This window comes from Pleurodeles waltl, chromosome 3_1, assembly GCF_031143425.1.
Source record: "Pleurodeles waltl isolate 20211129_DDA chromosome 3_1, aPleWal1.hap1.20221129, whole genome shotgun sequence".
In the NCBI taxonomy this organism is placed as follows: Eukaryota; Metazoa; Chordata; class Amphibia; order Caudata; family Salamandridae; genus Pleurodeles; species Pleurodeles waltl.
The window spans coordinates 1140959291-1140973509 of record NC_090440.1 but is presented as its reverse complement, the minus strand read 5'-3'; the positions used below and the strand labels follow the sequence as shown (position 1 = coordinate 1140973509).

Sequence of the window (14219 nt, the reverse complement as noted above, 5' to 3'; positions counted from 1 at the left end):
CAATTGTACAATAACCAAAATGTGTTTGTAATATATGTGGAGAGTAATCAACATGCACACAGGCTCAATAGCATGTTACCATTCCATATTTCTCTCCTAATCCTTCAAACCAGTCCCTATACATTACACAACATTTACATTCGCTCTTCAGGAGCTCCTTATAGTGGACACTACCCGACCCTTCTTTTCCAGCTAGTACATTTTGACCTTACATCAAGATATCAATGACGGATCGTTTACTTTTTGATAAAAGCTGATGGCGACCAAGTGCCTTGTGCAGTCACAAACACAATAAAAAGACTATTAATTTTAAAGCTGTAATAGAAAAAGGACTGGAGCAGCTAAGAGACAAGCAGAAAATATACATGCTGGTATAGCGCCTCTCCTGCACAATTCATTTGCCATCATTGCGAACTGTAAGAGCTACCCACTCACTCATACTACACTCAACTTCCTTTTCAGCCTTGCGGCTGACCATGGGAGTTAACGCTCAAGACCATTCTACATCAAAAAGAAAAATAATATTAACGGGGAAGAAAGAAGGGGTTAGAGAGAGGAGCATTATATTCTGATTCTGCTCCAGGGAAATTCCTCTACTTGTGGGCTGTATGCGCTGAACTCAAGAGGTTCTCTGACAATTTTCCCAACCTCACTTCTGGTTTAGCCATACCCAGTATCATGTACCCCTTCGACCATCAGCAGGTCCTTTGAAAAAGTAACATACGCTTAAGTTTTATTTTATTTTATTTTGCTCTATTTAATGTGGAGACCACTTCCATCAATGTGTTGAGCAGAAATGTACCAAAACAGTTCAAAAGCAATGCTAATAAAAGTAAATGTGATATGATAATAGGAACGACAAGAGAATGAAACAAGATGTTCTTCTAACAGCTTGAAAAGGGTGAAGGGAAGGCGTGGGTAATAATGCAGGGAAAGCTAATATGAATGCAAGATGAAAGGGGAGTCAGAGAATGGAAAGGAAAAGGCGATATATGGACGGTAAAAGGGGGACAAAACAAGAGAGGAATGCACTATTTTAAAAGTGTGGAAGGTCAGAAAGGAATTATTTTTTGGTGTGCGAAATCTGCTTGAGTGTTCAACAGATGTTACATGAGCAAAAAAAGAAGGGAAGCCCAAAAAGCTCTCATTTAATTGGCAGATGAGAAGACCGGGTAGAAATCAGTGTCTTGGCATAGCTCAGGAAAAAAAAAAACAAGGGAGACATTAATTTTAGGTCTGGCCTTTGAGACTATTGTTGTTCCAAAAACATAAAATGCATACTGAGTGGAATTTGGGTACCTGGCTTCATCCATTGGTCAGTTAAATTGTCAGTCAAATTTTGCTTCCACCAACCACAGAATGGGGCCTTCACCTTAAATGACTGCACAGCCTGTACACTTTGTTCATAACCACCAAAATTTATGGTCGAAAGGCCTGATGTCCGGTGTAAACAGTCCGGCCTCGGATATGACAGAAACTGCCTCTCTGTGCCCCAGTCGTAATAAGCGCATTCTTCAGTGCTCCCTGCAGGACCAATGCTTACACCTTCCGTAAGGGCTTTGGAAAGACCTGCGAAGATGAGACAAGCTTGACCCTATTGAGAAAGGGTCATAGGAGACACAGGTGCTGCCAGCAGCGGGACCTGCAGCCTCAGGGGATTTCTCATTCTCCCCATGCTCTGTTTCTCCTGCAAATTATTACTGGAAGTCTGTCTGCTTTTCATTTTTAATTTGGTAAAATCTGCCTGTGCCGATCGGGTATCTGCAATCCCTTTGACTCAAGTGAACTTCCGCTGCATATAAGGTTTGGGTTCTCAAAATCCACAGATTTTAGAATCCCAAGCAAGGGTCTTGTGCGGACTGGCTGATATAATAGTGGTCTATTTCTTGTCAGTCACACTTAAGCCCTTATTACCATAGTCAGGGTATAAGGGCTGGTAAAACTGCCCATGGTGTTACTGATACCAGGGATTTTAGAGGTATCAATAACACGTGTCCCGGAATTACTGGATAATTGCTACTTGATCCCCAGAAGCACAGTATGCAATGGTGTTACTGAACGAACTCCCATCTGTCATAAGGGGCTTTTTATTGGGACCAAGTCCTCCTGGTAACAACAGGAGGATTTTTCCCAGATAAGCGATTCAGGATTACCACAAAACAATGGGCTGTTTTATGGAAAGTGCCCCTGGAGGGGCGGGGGGGGGGGGGGGGGCAACGGGCATGAGCATCTGCTTTGCATACCCCTGGGGCACTTTGGTATTTTAGAAAGGGCCGCAGATGCTTGTGTGGCCCTTTCTGTAATACTGATAGAGCCAGTGATATCACCAGAGGGTGTTCCCTCATTTGCATAGGGGCCTGGCCCCATGCAAGTGAGCGAATCCCTTTGCTTCTCCACCTGTGACTTATTATAGTCGCGGGCGCAGAGGCAACAAAGCTGTCAGGGGGTGCACTGACAGTGCATCCCATACAAGGTGGTTCACTGTCAGTGCGTCCCCTGATAGCAGCGTGCGGAGTAGGGAAGGAGGTTCTATGGGCCCCCAGACATCCCTTTGCACGTGGGTGCAGTCACTCACTGCCCTCACCTGCAAGGGGATTTCTAATCCCCCTTAAAAGTTTATGCAGGTTGTCATCTGAGCAATGAAACATGGAACGGCTACATTAAAGCTGCTCTGTTTATCACTTGAATGCACTGCCCCAGGGGATAGCGAGTTCACGGCTACGATGGGGGCAGTGCATTCAGTGTAATATGGCCTACTTTCTCTGTTTGCACCTGGCGCACCTGCTTTAAGGTGCGTCGTGGTGCAAACAGAGAAAGTGCGCCCTATGTGTTATAGGACCCCAGGTATGTATTTCTGCATTGCTTGTAATTTCCAATGGAACCAGCAGCTCCCTTTACTGAACACATCTGCAATTCTGGTGTATGGCCAAAGCTCTCATCTGAGATCATGACTTGCATCCCCCTTTATCGGTGGAGCGTATGCTCTGTTTGTTTAGAGCCACGAGGCGCTCTGACTTTGGTACTTGGAAACATCCTCTGAAGGGGACCCGCTCTCCTTGATTCAGTGCAGCTGCAAAGGCTTGTGGGACCTGGATAAACTTCACTGCCTTATTCTTCACAGGGTATCTAGTGAGCTGGATGCACCAAAAATAACTCCTAAGCGCTCCCCTTAGGGTTTCCCTAATTCTCTATGTTCAAGCCTACGCAAAGGCTGCAAATACAGAATAGGCACGACTAGGGGTTCATAGCTCCAACACCCTACGTATTGGCTTCAAGGAGTACAGAAGGCAACTATAGTGGGAATGACACAGATAGTCCTGGTGCCAGCTGGTCACATCTCTTTGCACGTGCAAATGTGCCTTTGAAGTGGGGGAGACTTCAAAGAGTGGCTTAGAAGTACACAAGGTCCCCTTTCAGTTCCATCCTGTCTGCCAGGGTCCCAGTAGGGGGTTTGGCAATCCATTGTGTGAGGGCAGGCCACTGTCCTTTGACATGTTAGTGTCAGGCCCTCTGATCATGTTTGTATGTTGGATTTTAAGTCTACCTCGCATCCAGCAACAGAAGGAAATATTACCAGCTGTTGAATTTACTGATTATGTTTTGAAACGTTATTACAGTTATATAGTAAAACTGAGAGGGTTGGAGCAATCCCACCTGCCAACGGTGACGTCATTTATTGTCCTGTATGTATTGTAAGTGAACATGTAGAAATCAGGAATCTGTTTCTTTCAATATGACGACACTGTCCTTGCAAAATTGTACAACCCACTAAAGATATTCTTAAAAAAGAACATAAGGGCCAAATATCTACGGGTGGTTATGTGGTAGAATGACATACTCTCCAAAAGCGTAAGGCAGGCCCCCGCAGTCCCCGAGGGGGCAGATGGGACCCAGCATTCAGGGGCTCCCAACACTTAGGGTGGGGCTCTTTCAACTCGAGGCCAAAGAATATCTGTGAGATATGGAAAACTAATGGGCCCCTCTTCACATTCTGCAAGGGGCCCTATCATTGTGTGTTATGCCACTGGTACTCACTGCATAATAAGTGCCGGTGATTGCGGGCGGTGGGCACCAGTACTCATTTTTTGGGCCGGGACATATTTTCCAACATCAGACTTTTTACCTAGAACAACGGAGAGAGAGTCAAGAAAAGGAGGAGGAGGAGGAAGAGAGTGAACGCAAAATGGGGGCAAAGGAAGAATGGTTGGGGAAGCGTGGACGGTGTGCATCTTTATAACCTGGAGATGAGGCAGAGGCCGGGTCATTTGTCCAGGACTACCTGATAAATACAATCTTAATTATTATTTGCAAAATAATCTGAAATTTCAGCTTTGGAAAAGGAGTGTGTATTCATAACAGTGAATCAAGTTGTTGTTGGCTTTATTGGGACAGAAGAAATGAAGGGCTTTGCAGGGGCAGAAGAAATTCTTTTTTGTGCTATTTGCGGAACTGAATTAGAATTACAATGGGTGCCCTTGTGGCTTTTCTGTAGCAGGATTCGTTAAAATATCGAGGGCGTTGAGTGAAAGTAGAAAATCGCGACCTCCAGAGATTTATTCAAGGCTTTAGGTAAAGAACCAGTACAGTTGCTAATGCTGGACACGGATTGGACATGGATGGAGGCAGATGGGCTAGTCTTTGTGCACCTTCAGCACACCACTCGCACAGCTGTGCCAGCAAATAATTAAATATGTGAGGGCCCGATACACATGCTTGGTATGGTTCTGAAAAAAACTGAACAGTCGGTGTAGAGAGATATAACCCCCAAAATGGCTGCCCGAGGAGCAGAGGAAACAGTAGCAATCAGGAACAAGATAAGTAATACAGATGTCTGATCAAAAGCATAAGTTAATGTTAAAAAACAGCAACTCAAGAATTAAAAATCAAGACTAAATTGAATGACCTAAAGTGCAATCATGGAAGTGCGTTCAATACAAAGACATGCATACCATAGCGTATATTTCTTATGATCAGAACTAAAGTGATACAGAATGCGATAACACCAGCCCACTAATTAAATAGTGTAGGCCCTTTGCCCATGCTTGGTAAGCATCTGAAAAACCTAGACCGCCAAGGTACAGAGGTACCACCCTCAAAATCGTTTCCAGAGGATCAGGGGGAGTGGAGCAAATCAAGCAATAAGTTAAATAATACAAAAATGTCTGATTAACAGTTCACTTTCGTGTTAGAAAAACAACTAACTAAAAAATGACGATCAAGGCTATATAAGTGCAATAGTGTAATTGTAATAGATTGAAAGACGTGTTAAAGTCAAAGCTTGAAAAAGGTATCAATGAGTCTATTCCTGTGTCATGATTTCCTAGAGTAGTGGGTCCATGAAGCTACCACTTACGTCATGTGTAGTTGTAAAGGGAGGATCTCACCCTGGAGGGTATCCTGGCGCTGATGAGAAGGGGGGTTCAGGCAGGTGCGATGCTGCCTTGACAGGCCTATTTGAAGAGCCACATTTTCAGTTTCTTCCTAAATTCTAGGACTGAGCTGGCAGTCCTAATGTGCAGGGGGAGTTCATGCCAGTCTTTAGGAGGTAGGTACGACAAAGCATGGTCACCGGTTCTTCAAATGCAGGGGACAGCTGCGAGCAGGAAGCTGTCTGACATGAGGTGTCTTGTGGGGGTGTGGAAGCTGATGCAACTGTTCAGGTATGCGGGACCAGGTTATGCAGTGCTTTGTATGTGTGTGAGTAGTTTGAACAGGGTGTGCTGATGGATGGGGAGTTAGTGGATGATGTTGAGGTGTGTAGACATGTGGGTGTGAGGCTGAGTGTGAGTCTGGCTGCTTTGTGCTGAATGATCTGGAGACACTTGGTGGGTTTGGAGGAGATTCCGACAAAGAACTTATTTCCATAGTCTAGCTTACTTGTGATAGGCGCCTAGGTGATTATTCTGTGGGTGTTGAGAGGCAGCCACCTTAAGACTGAAGAATGAAGGAGGAAGACAATATTGAAAACCCCTGGCAGAGGGAAAATGCAGGAATGAAAAAGCACTTGCAAGTGTCATAAAAAGAGGCAGGGAGTGTCTGGTGGTGGACTATAGAGGCATCACATCGGCACACCACCACTCAATAGTACCCGCTACAGTCGTCTGAGCAAAAATTTGGGCCCGTCACTTATTCTTTTATATATTAAGTACCGCTGGTCACCATTTAAAAAACAATACCCTTCCACTGCAGATTCAATGTTTTTTGGCAGGCTTGCATTGGAAATAAATCTCCAGTCGGCAAAGTCCTTCAGTCAACCAAAGCCACTGCCCTATTGCAAAGAAGCAATTTGAATCATTGCTACCGGCTAGATGATGCATATTCCTTTACTCTACCCCCACACCCGACCCTCCAATATATATAACACTGTGGGAGACGTTATACCCCTCTGCTTAAAAAAGGTGAAGACTCATTGGTCTATGGTGTGTGGACTGAGAAGGTGGTGGGACAAACATTAGACTGGTAGGGATCCTATTATGAAAGCTGATGCTTTGGAGCACAGCATGGGTGGGCTCGGGAACAGTTGGTAAGACTTGTATGTTTAGTCCTGGGTCATGTTTCCTTAGAAATCTGGTGGATGCAAGAAAGTGTTTCAGACATGTGACTTTGAGCCTGGCAGGAGCTGTGCATCTGTTTGCAACGCTTCAGAGGCTCATGAGATTGGTGGATGTCGTTTTCCTGAGAGTGCTAACTGGGCCATATGTCATGCTCCTGCGGAACGTGATGAACCTACAAGCAGTTGGCTGGAGAGCAAGCTGGAGCAAGTGGTTGCTAAGGGATAGCTCTAAGCATCAATGCACAAAAAAACAATGGCTGGTCGCATCCAGGTGAGGGAGGTGTAACTCCTGACTTCGGAGCCAGCTTCTGTGCTGGCAGCAAGGATCTAAAAAGCCCTATTGATTGAGGATGCTGTTGTCTGTAAATCGCAAATTCCATGGTCGACCTCCTCCCTCAGTTGGCCTCACGCACCTGCATGATTCACGAACCCGCACCTCACTCCAAATAGGTCTCACACCTCACCAACCTCACAAAAAGTGATGGGTGGAATGCTAGCAAATAATGGAGGCAGGTGAGCCAGAACAATTAATAGAGAGCCAAGACAATGGTCTGGGTTAGTTCGAAGAGCCTGTGAATGAGCCGAGCCATGAAAATGTTTGCCATGTAAATCATGCAACATACTTATGTAAACACTGGATAAGACTTGTGGAAGTGTGTCACTTTAATACATAGATTATATCAGTGCATTGAGTTGCAATTATTAAAAGTTCGTTTTGAAAGATTAACTTAGGAGCACCGCCTTTTACCCTGATGATGATACCATTAGCGAACCATGAGAGACAAGTCAGGCGTCATGTGCACCCTATATTTGACCTAGGGTGTTATAAATGGTGCGACATTTTAGTCTATTAAACCATGCATAAGATATGTGGACCAGCGCCCACCCTGAACTGATGCATTCCGAGTAAATAGCTAAGATCACACAATTTGAACAAGCGAAGAAGCTGGGATTGGTCACTCTTCTCCTGGTTCTGAACTGCGCACTACAGCCACTAGATGGGTATCTATTTCTCATTTTACCTCAAAGATTAGTAGTTCCTCTTTCATCCTTTGAGGATCTAAATCAGTACTTCCCTTAAAAATTGTATTGTACTACATGTTAAATCAAGTTGGCAAAGTTAGCCTTACTGGACAAAATGACAAAGTTAAGGGAAAGTTGTTTACTTCTAATGATGTCGTCAGCTTCTCCTGGCTTAACAGGGAGCCCACTTTAGGAGCTCTCAACACTTCAATAAAGGCAATTCCAATTTTACCAGTGGGCGATCCAACACCAAGACACCTCTTCCCACCCATAAAAGTGATGCAGTGTGGCCGAGCTCCCACTGTGAAACCTTTTTGCATTTGTATTTACCGGAGGCAAGGAGCTTGTGTGAAGATGGGCTCTACTGCTCTTGACTGTCTCCTCTCCCTGTGACGGCCGCGTTAGGCAGCCCTGATCCTGCAGGAGAAGCCGAGGACTGCACAGTGAGAGAAGTGCGGCAGCGGGAGGCAGGAGCCACATGAAAGCTCTGCTCGCTTTGGGCTCGGGGTCCAGGAGGACCCGGAGCTGAGCCAGAGCCAGGCATCTGGCTCGAGCTTTCAATACCTTGCCCCCCCTTTAGCAAATAGTCTAACCACTTGCAATCCCTCGAGGTAGCATTCCAGCCCATTGTTTTTTTGCTCACCATGCACCTCAGATTAGACACAGTCGTGTGCAAATCAGCCTTGGTCCTTCTCTAATAGGATGCCTCAGTCAGATGCCTCAGTCCCCGGCTGCTCTTGTAGCCACCCTGGGCCTGGTCTAACCGATTAGTAGACCCCCTAACTAAACCCTACTAGCCTCGTGCTTTCACTTCTATCTTTGCTGGTGCGAGACGAACAGCAAGAGCCAGGGAATAGTGCTGTAAATCTAAATATTCGATCGTAAATACACAGCAGATCTGCTTGTCTTAAGAGGAAGAGGCACCGCACGCGAACCCTACGTGTCTAGCCCTGGATATGATGATCAACACCCATGCAAGCTCTAACCCCCACACAAACAATATCTGCCACTTACTGACCCCATATAACAGAAAAACAGGCCTAAATCACTCCCTGTGCTAAAGCCATCAATAATCATAATACATCAACAAGGCGCAGGAGGGAGGTGAGGAGACAAGAGCGGCGGGTGAAGGCCACAAAGGGAGAAAGAGGTCACCTAAGAAGAGAGAGGGGTGAAGTGAAATGAAAGAGGTGACGGGAAATATCCACAGAATGTGTGAAAGAAGCGAAAACGAGGAGAGTGAGAAAGAGGATGGGGAGTGAGGCAAGGAAAGAGTGAAAAGCAATGGTGAAAAGGAAAGAAGCAGCGAGGACGCTGAAGGAGAGTTGGAGGAAGGAGGGACGCGGGTAGAAAGATGGACAAGAGGGAGAAACGCAGATGAGGGAATGAAAGAAGCGGGGGCTGGCTGTAATAGGGAGACAGGCGTGATAAACAAGTAGAATGAGGGTTGCAGGAGAGGCCAGTGAGTGAGAGGGCGAGAAAGAGAAAACGAAGATGTATTAATAGAAATAGAGAAGGGGGCGTGAGGGGCTATAAGAATGTGGAAGAGAAGAAAATAAGAGATTGGAAGAATGATAAAAAAATAGGAAGAAAAAAGAAAAAGGCCGTAAAGACCGCATTGGCAGGCATAAGGAAGGAAATAGACGACATACTATGGAGATGATCTGGTGGAGGGGGAGAAGTGGGGCTGGGAGAGAGGAAGGGAGGCCAGTGATTGAGCAGGAGCAGGTTGAAGGAGAGCGATAAAAGAATGAGAGTGAGTGGAAGCTTTTTTTTAGTGGAACAATAGAAGCAGAAAGGATGGGTAGAAGTGAACACAACGAACTCAAGAGGCGGAAGGAGTGGAAAAAGAAAGGGAGGGCCAAGTCGGGAAGAAGCGAAGTGGGGCCTAGCGTCCACTAGAGCAGCGGGTGCAGTTACACCGGGGGCCCACAGCACTTGGATTATAGCTATCGTCACCACGTCACTGGTCACCACGTTCCAGGACTGGATTAGGGTCCATAGCACTCAAGCTACAAAACAGGAGGAAAAGGGGCGAAAGAGAGGGAATTGGGAAAGGCAGGGCGTGGATAAAGAGAGACACTGGGCGAGGAGGAGAAATAAAAATTAGGAAGTCTGGGGCGGGTTGGATAAGAAATGGAGTGCAGGAGAGAGAGACAGAAGCGTGCACTCGATGAAATAATGAGAGACCGAGGGGAGAGAGGGGATCTAAGACGAGGGAGGTACAGACACTGTGGGAGAAAAGGAACGAGGATGTTACTGAGGCAAAGGCCAGAATAAAAGAGGAGACGCATTGGGGTAAGGGGTACGAAGGAGAGACTGAAAAGACGTAGAGACGAGGGGTAGGAAGAGAGACAGCAACGGATCGGAGAGACGCAGATGGGAGACCGAGACGGCATGAGTCAAGAGACGTTTATGAAAACAGAAGTCCAGACATAGTGAGACTCGCAAAGAGAAGAGACGCACCAACAAGAATGAGACAGACAGATCGGTAGAGGAGTGACTAAAAGAGAGGGGACACGCAATGAGTGGTGAAGTGGAAGGTGCGAGGCGGCGGGGAACCCCGAGGAGAAGTTATGCAGAAAGGCAGGGATAGAGTAGAGTCTGTCAGACATCCAGAGATGGCATGCAGACAGGAGTGAGAGGTCAGACGTCCACGACTATACGGCCTGCAGACGGTGGTGAGGGTTAGCCATTCACGAGGAGCCGGTATGCACAAGATGGTGCTAAAACCACGTGGAGGTGGTGCGAAGACAGTGGTGAAGTCAAAGACATTCACCAGGACAAGGTATGCAGACCGTGGTGAGGGGTCAGACATCCACCAGAAGGCATGTGCACATAGGTAACGTGTGAGGCGTCCACGAGAGGAAAACAGTGGTGAGCGGTCAGATATCCATGAGAGGGTATGATGAAGACTATGGTGGCCGGTCGGATAACCATGAGAGGGTACGAATACAGTGGTCGGACATCCACGAGGAGAGTGCGCAGACAGTGTTGGTGCGGGTGGGTCATAGACCACTGAGGAGTACAGACAGGGGAAAGAATGATAGGGTGAGAAATGGTAGACATCCACCGCTGCAGGCGTTGGTGCCCAGTTGGAGGGGTATTGGTGGGTAATAAAGGGTGCTGGGGATACACACTGCCAGACACCCTTGGGAGTTGGGTATGCCAGACAGTAATCAGGAGTGGGAGGAAGGCACATGGATGAGAGGCACGGCAGGAGAGAGTATTCAAACAGCGTGGCATGGTCAGACATCCCCAGAAGAGGGAAAACAGACAGACCGGATGCGAGAGGTTGGACTCATGAGAAGGGGCATGCAGGCAGTGGTGAGGGTGGCAGAGGTACTGGTAAGGGGGACCAGGTTTACACGTCATGGGCAGTGGTGAAATAGGAGGTGGGAGAGAGGGGCTCGGGAGAAGGGGTATGAAGGAAAGAGTGAGTGGTTAAAGGGCACGCACACACGAGTGAGGGCAGGGAGTCAGACTCACTAGAAAGGCCACACACTTAGCGGCGAGTGGGAGATGGGGCGGAGACTCGAGACAGAGGGTCATGCAGGAGGGACAGGGTGAGGGGCCGGTTACCTTATTCCCGGAGCCCTGCTGCGCTTGCGGCCGCACCACACGCCGATCCGCTCTCCCCATCGAGGCTGCACTTTCCCTCTCAGGCGCGAGTCACTGCATCCTCGTCAGCTCCCGGGGCCCTGCGCCCCAGACTCCTCCGCCCCCTGCGATCTGAGACCTACTCCTGGGTGCCCGCCGATCCAGACATCAGCCAAAAGCTCTTCTATCGCCCCTGGCTGCGCTGGTCCACCTTGCCTCGAGAGCCCCCCGCTCCTGTGCGACCCCCAGTCCCGGCTCCGCAGCTCCTCAGCATGCAGCTCCTCTCCTCGCTTCCGTGCTCGGTCCCTCCTCTGCCCTTCGGTCCCCGGCTCCTCTTCCCTCTCTTCTGATCCAGTCCAGAGCGCCCGGCGCTGCCCCGGCGGACGCCCACCTCCTGCACCTGTCACGGCCACAGAGCCCCCCAATGCAGGGCCGAGGTGCAGGACCCGGGAGTGCGGTTTCCAGAGGTCCAGGGAGGGCGCGCACGGAGTCAAGCGTCTGCAGACACTGGAAGCCCCCAAATCCGAGCGAGTGATCCACAGAGCAGGAGTCCCTCTGTGGAGCAGACGGGCCTTGCAGCCACCCCCGCCGAGGAGGGTGAGGAGGGGGTGCGAAGCGAGGCAAGCCAGCCAACCCCCTCTCAGGGATGGAGAGTGGTGGAGGGGAGAGGGGCGAAGTAAGAGAGAGAGGCAGGAGAGCGATATTGCAGGATGAGAGAGAGACGTGTGCAGGTTAGAGAGCGAGGGGCGAGAGATGGAAGGGTGGGGGCAGGGACAGGGACAGAGATGAGACTTTGAGAGCGATAGTATAGGAGAAAGTGGGAGATGCAAGGCGAGAGAGATGTGGTTGGAGAGCAAGAACTTGAAGGCACGTGAAGAGCCAGATGGCAGGGAAGAGAGGGCTTCAGTGGCGATGGAAGATTAGGAAAAGGGCGTGAGAATTACAGAGAGGAAGAGAGACAAAGACGGAGGGCAAAATTTGAGAGGGTGATAAAGGGGACCGCATATCCAAATGTAGAGACGGAGGCGGTGAGAGGCAGAGCACCCTATCTGATGGCTGAACCTTAGACCAGTGGAGAGGCCGGCGGGGAGGACCAAAGCCCACCCTCGGTGTGCACAGGCAGTCTCAGAGCAGTCTCTCAGAAACACAAGCCTTAGCCGCCCCCTCCGAGGGAACAGAGACCGCGAGGCAACACAGGCGCCCTCACTGCCAATGGACCCTACCAATCAGTTAGAGGGGGGCCGTCTCCCCACAATAGCGACTACAGGGCTCCCACGCTCGGCTGCTTCCCCTGCTGCGCGAGTTGGTATGATCTTGATAGTCTGATCTACAGAACGGGGGCGAGGGGGATAGTGGAGCCCCACTAATGCACTAATGCAAGTGGCTCACTAATATTATTTTAGAAGGTGCTGAAATGATGGGAATAAATCATAAATACGTGAGTGTGCAAGCTTAGTTCCCAAGCGCAAATAAAAGTGGCGTGAGGGAATATCTCCTTAGTGGGCACCAATGGGCTTTTTCGGTAAGTTCAGACCACGCCACTGTAGTGGGCACTGACGAGGTGTGTCTCACCACCAAGGGCCAGGATTGTGCCCCAAAGGCCTGTAGATATGAGAGGATGGCATTTCAGTGCTTTGGACCATTCTTATGAACTGGCAGTCAACAGGTGAAACTTGGCCATTGATTTCTAAAACAACGGATGTGTTCTGGGGTTTACTGAAAGAACTCTCTAAATCTCCAGACCTCATTGATATTCACTTCTATTGACCATGCTCAGATGCCACAAACTCTACTGACACATATACGCTTGTGAAACCCAACCCCATGCCCAGATCCCAAGAATAAGGGTGACGCATAAGACGCCAAATACTGCCTCTCTCATGTACATCATTACATGAGCCAAAAGGGGCGATGCTTCAAACACATCATACCACCAGTCTCAGTAGACTGTGCAACATTTGACTGTCGTCACTCTTGAAACCCTGGACCTCATTTACGAGGCATTGGGGAAGGGCAGCGCTGCAAAAATTCCTGCTGCATTGCCGTGCATCAAAAGGAAAGGGTAGGAATGCGCAGAATCTATGAGATTCGGCAACTTCTTGTCCTTTTCCCCTGCGCTGGAGCACAATGGGCTGCCATGGCCATTGCAGGCACAGGGATGATTGTTTTTGTGCAGGAAGGGACACCTTCCTGCACGAAAAAAATCACAAGAGGCTTTTTCTCTTTGACTTCTTCAAGCTGTGTCTGAAATAAAGGATCTACTTCAACACAGAGATGCGCAAATAACTTGAAAATAAATGATGTGAGCAATGGTTTCCACGGTTGTTGCAGACACACCAATAATTGACCTTGCCTTGCGGGTGCCTTTTCAACCAGACATTTTTCTGATACTTTAGAAGAAAAGAGTTAAGAAAAGAAAGCATGCTCATTTTTCTCCTCTGTTTTCACCTATCAGTTAGTCTCTTATGATCAGGGCCAGTGGAATTATGCAATTGTGCGGCTGCAGTGATTTTTGTATTATTATAGATTTGCCGCATTGTCCACGTAATCCATCTGTCGCATAATCTGAAGATTTCAACAAAAAACATTTTGTTTTTAGTTCAAACTGTTCAAAAGTTACTAAAAATGCAGTGCCACATGTTGCTGGGTGGTGGAAGGCCCTTTGCAAAGTTGGACTGGTCAACTTCCTGTTGTCTATTGCTATATTTGGGAGTTAAACTGGTACTAATTAGGTTGAACCAATCCCTAGGCAGTGTTGCCAAGTTTAATAAGCATTTGCAGTGCAATGGGTCTCGCATTTGCTCGACTTAGAGCAATCAGCAGTGTAAATTCCTAACTGGACTTTTCTTGCCACATAAATTGAAAATGAAAAGTAAAACAGTTGATACAAGCAAGTCAATTCAAAGTTCCACGGCCACCATGAACGTGAGAGGTATTGGCTCCCTGCATGAATGTCTAGAAAGGATCGTGGCTGGCAAGAAAGGCAAACCGAAACCAGAGGAGGGCCCATCACATGCTGTAACAGGAGGAAGCGTGACATAGT

General features: G+C 48.1%; 1 protein-coding gene across 3 annotated transcripts in view; it reads right to left on the bottom strand.

Moving 5' to 3' along the window:
* B3GAT1 (beta-1,3-glucuronyltransferase 1) overlaps positions 1 to 12500 on the bottom strand; it is a 270500-nt gene extending 258000 nt beyond the window's left edge. Inside the window, exon 1 of one of the 3 annotated variants that reach the window (XM_069224441.1) lies at positions 11159 to 12500. The gene's annotated coding sequence lies outside the window, so the exon portion shown is untranslated. The remainder of the gene's footprint in view (positions 1 to 11158) is intronic. The other 2 variants (XM_069224444.1, XM_069224443.1) reach the window with 2 other exon arrangements.
* Positions 12501 to 14219: the final 1719 nt, after the last annotated feature.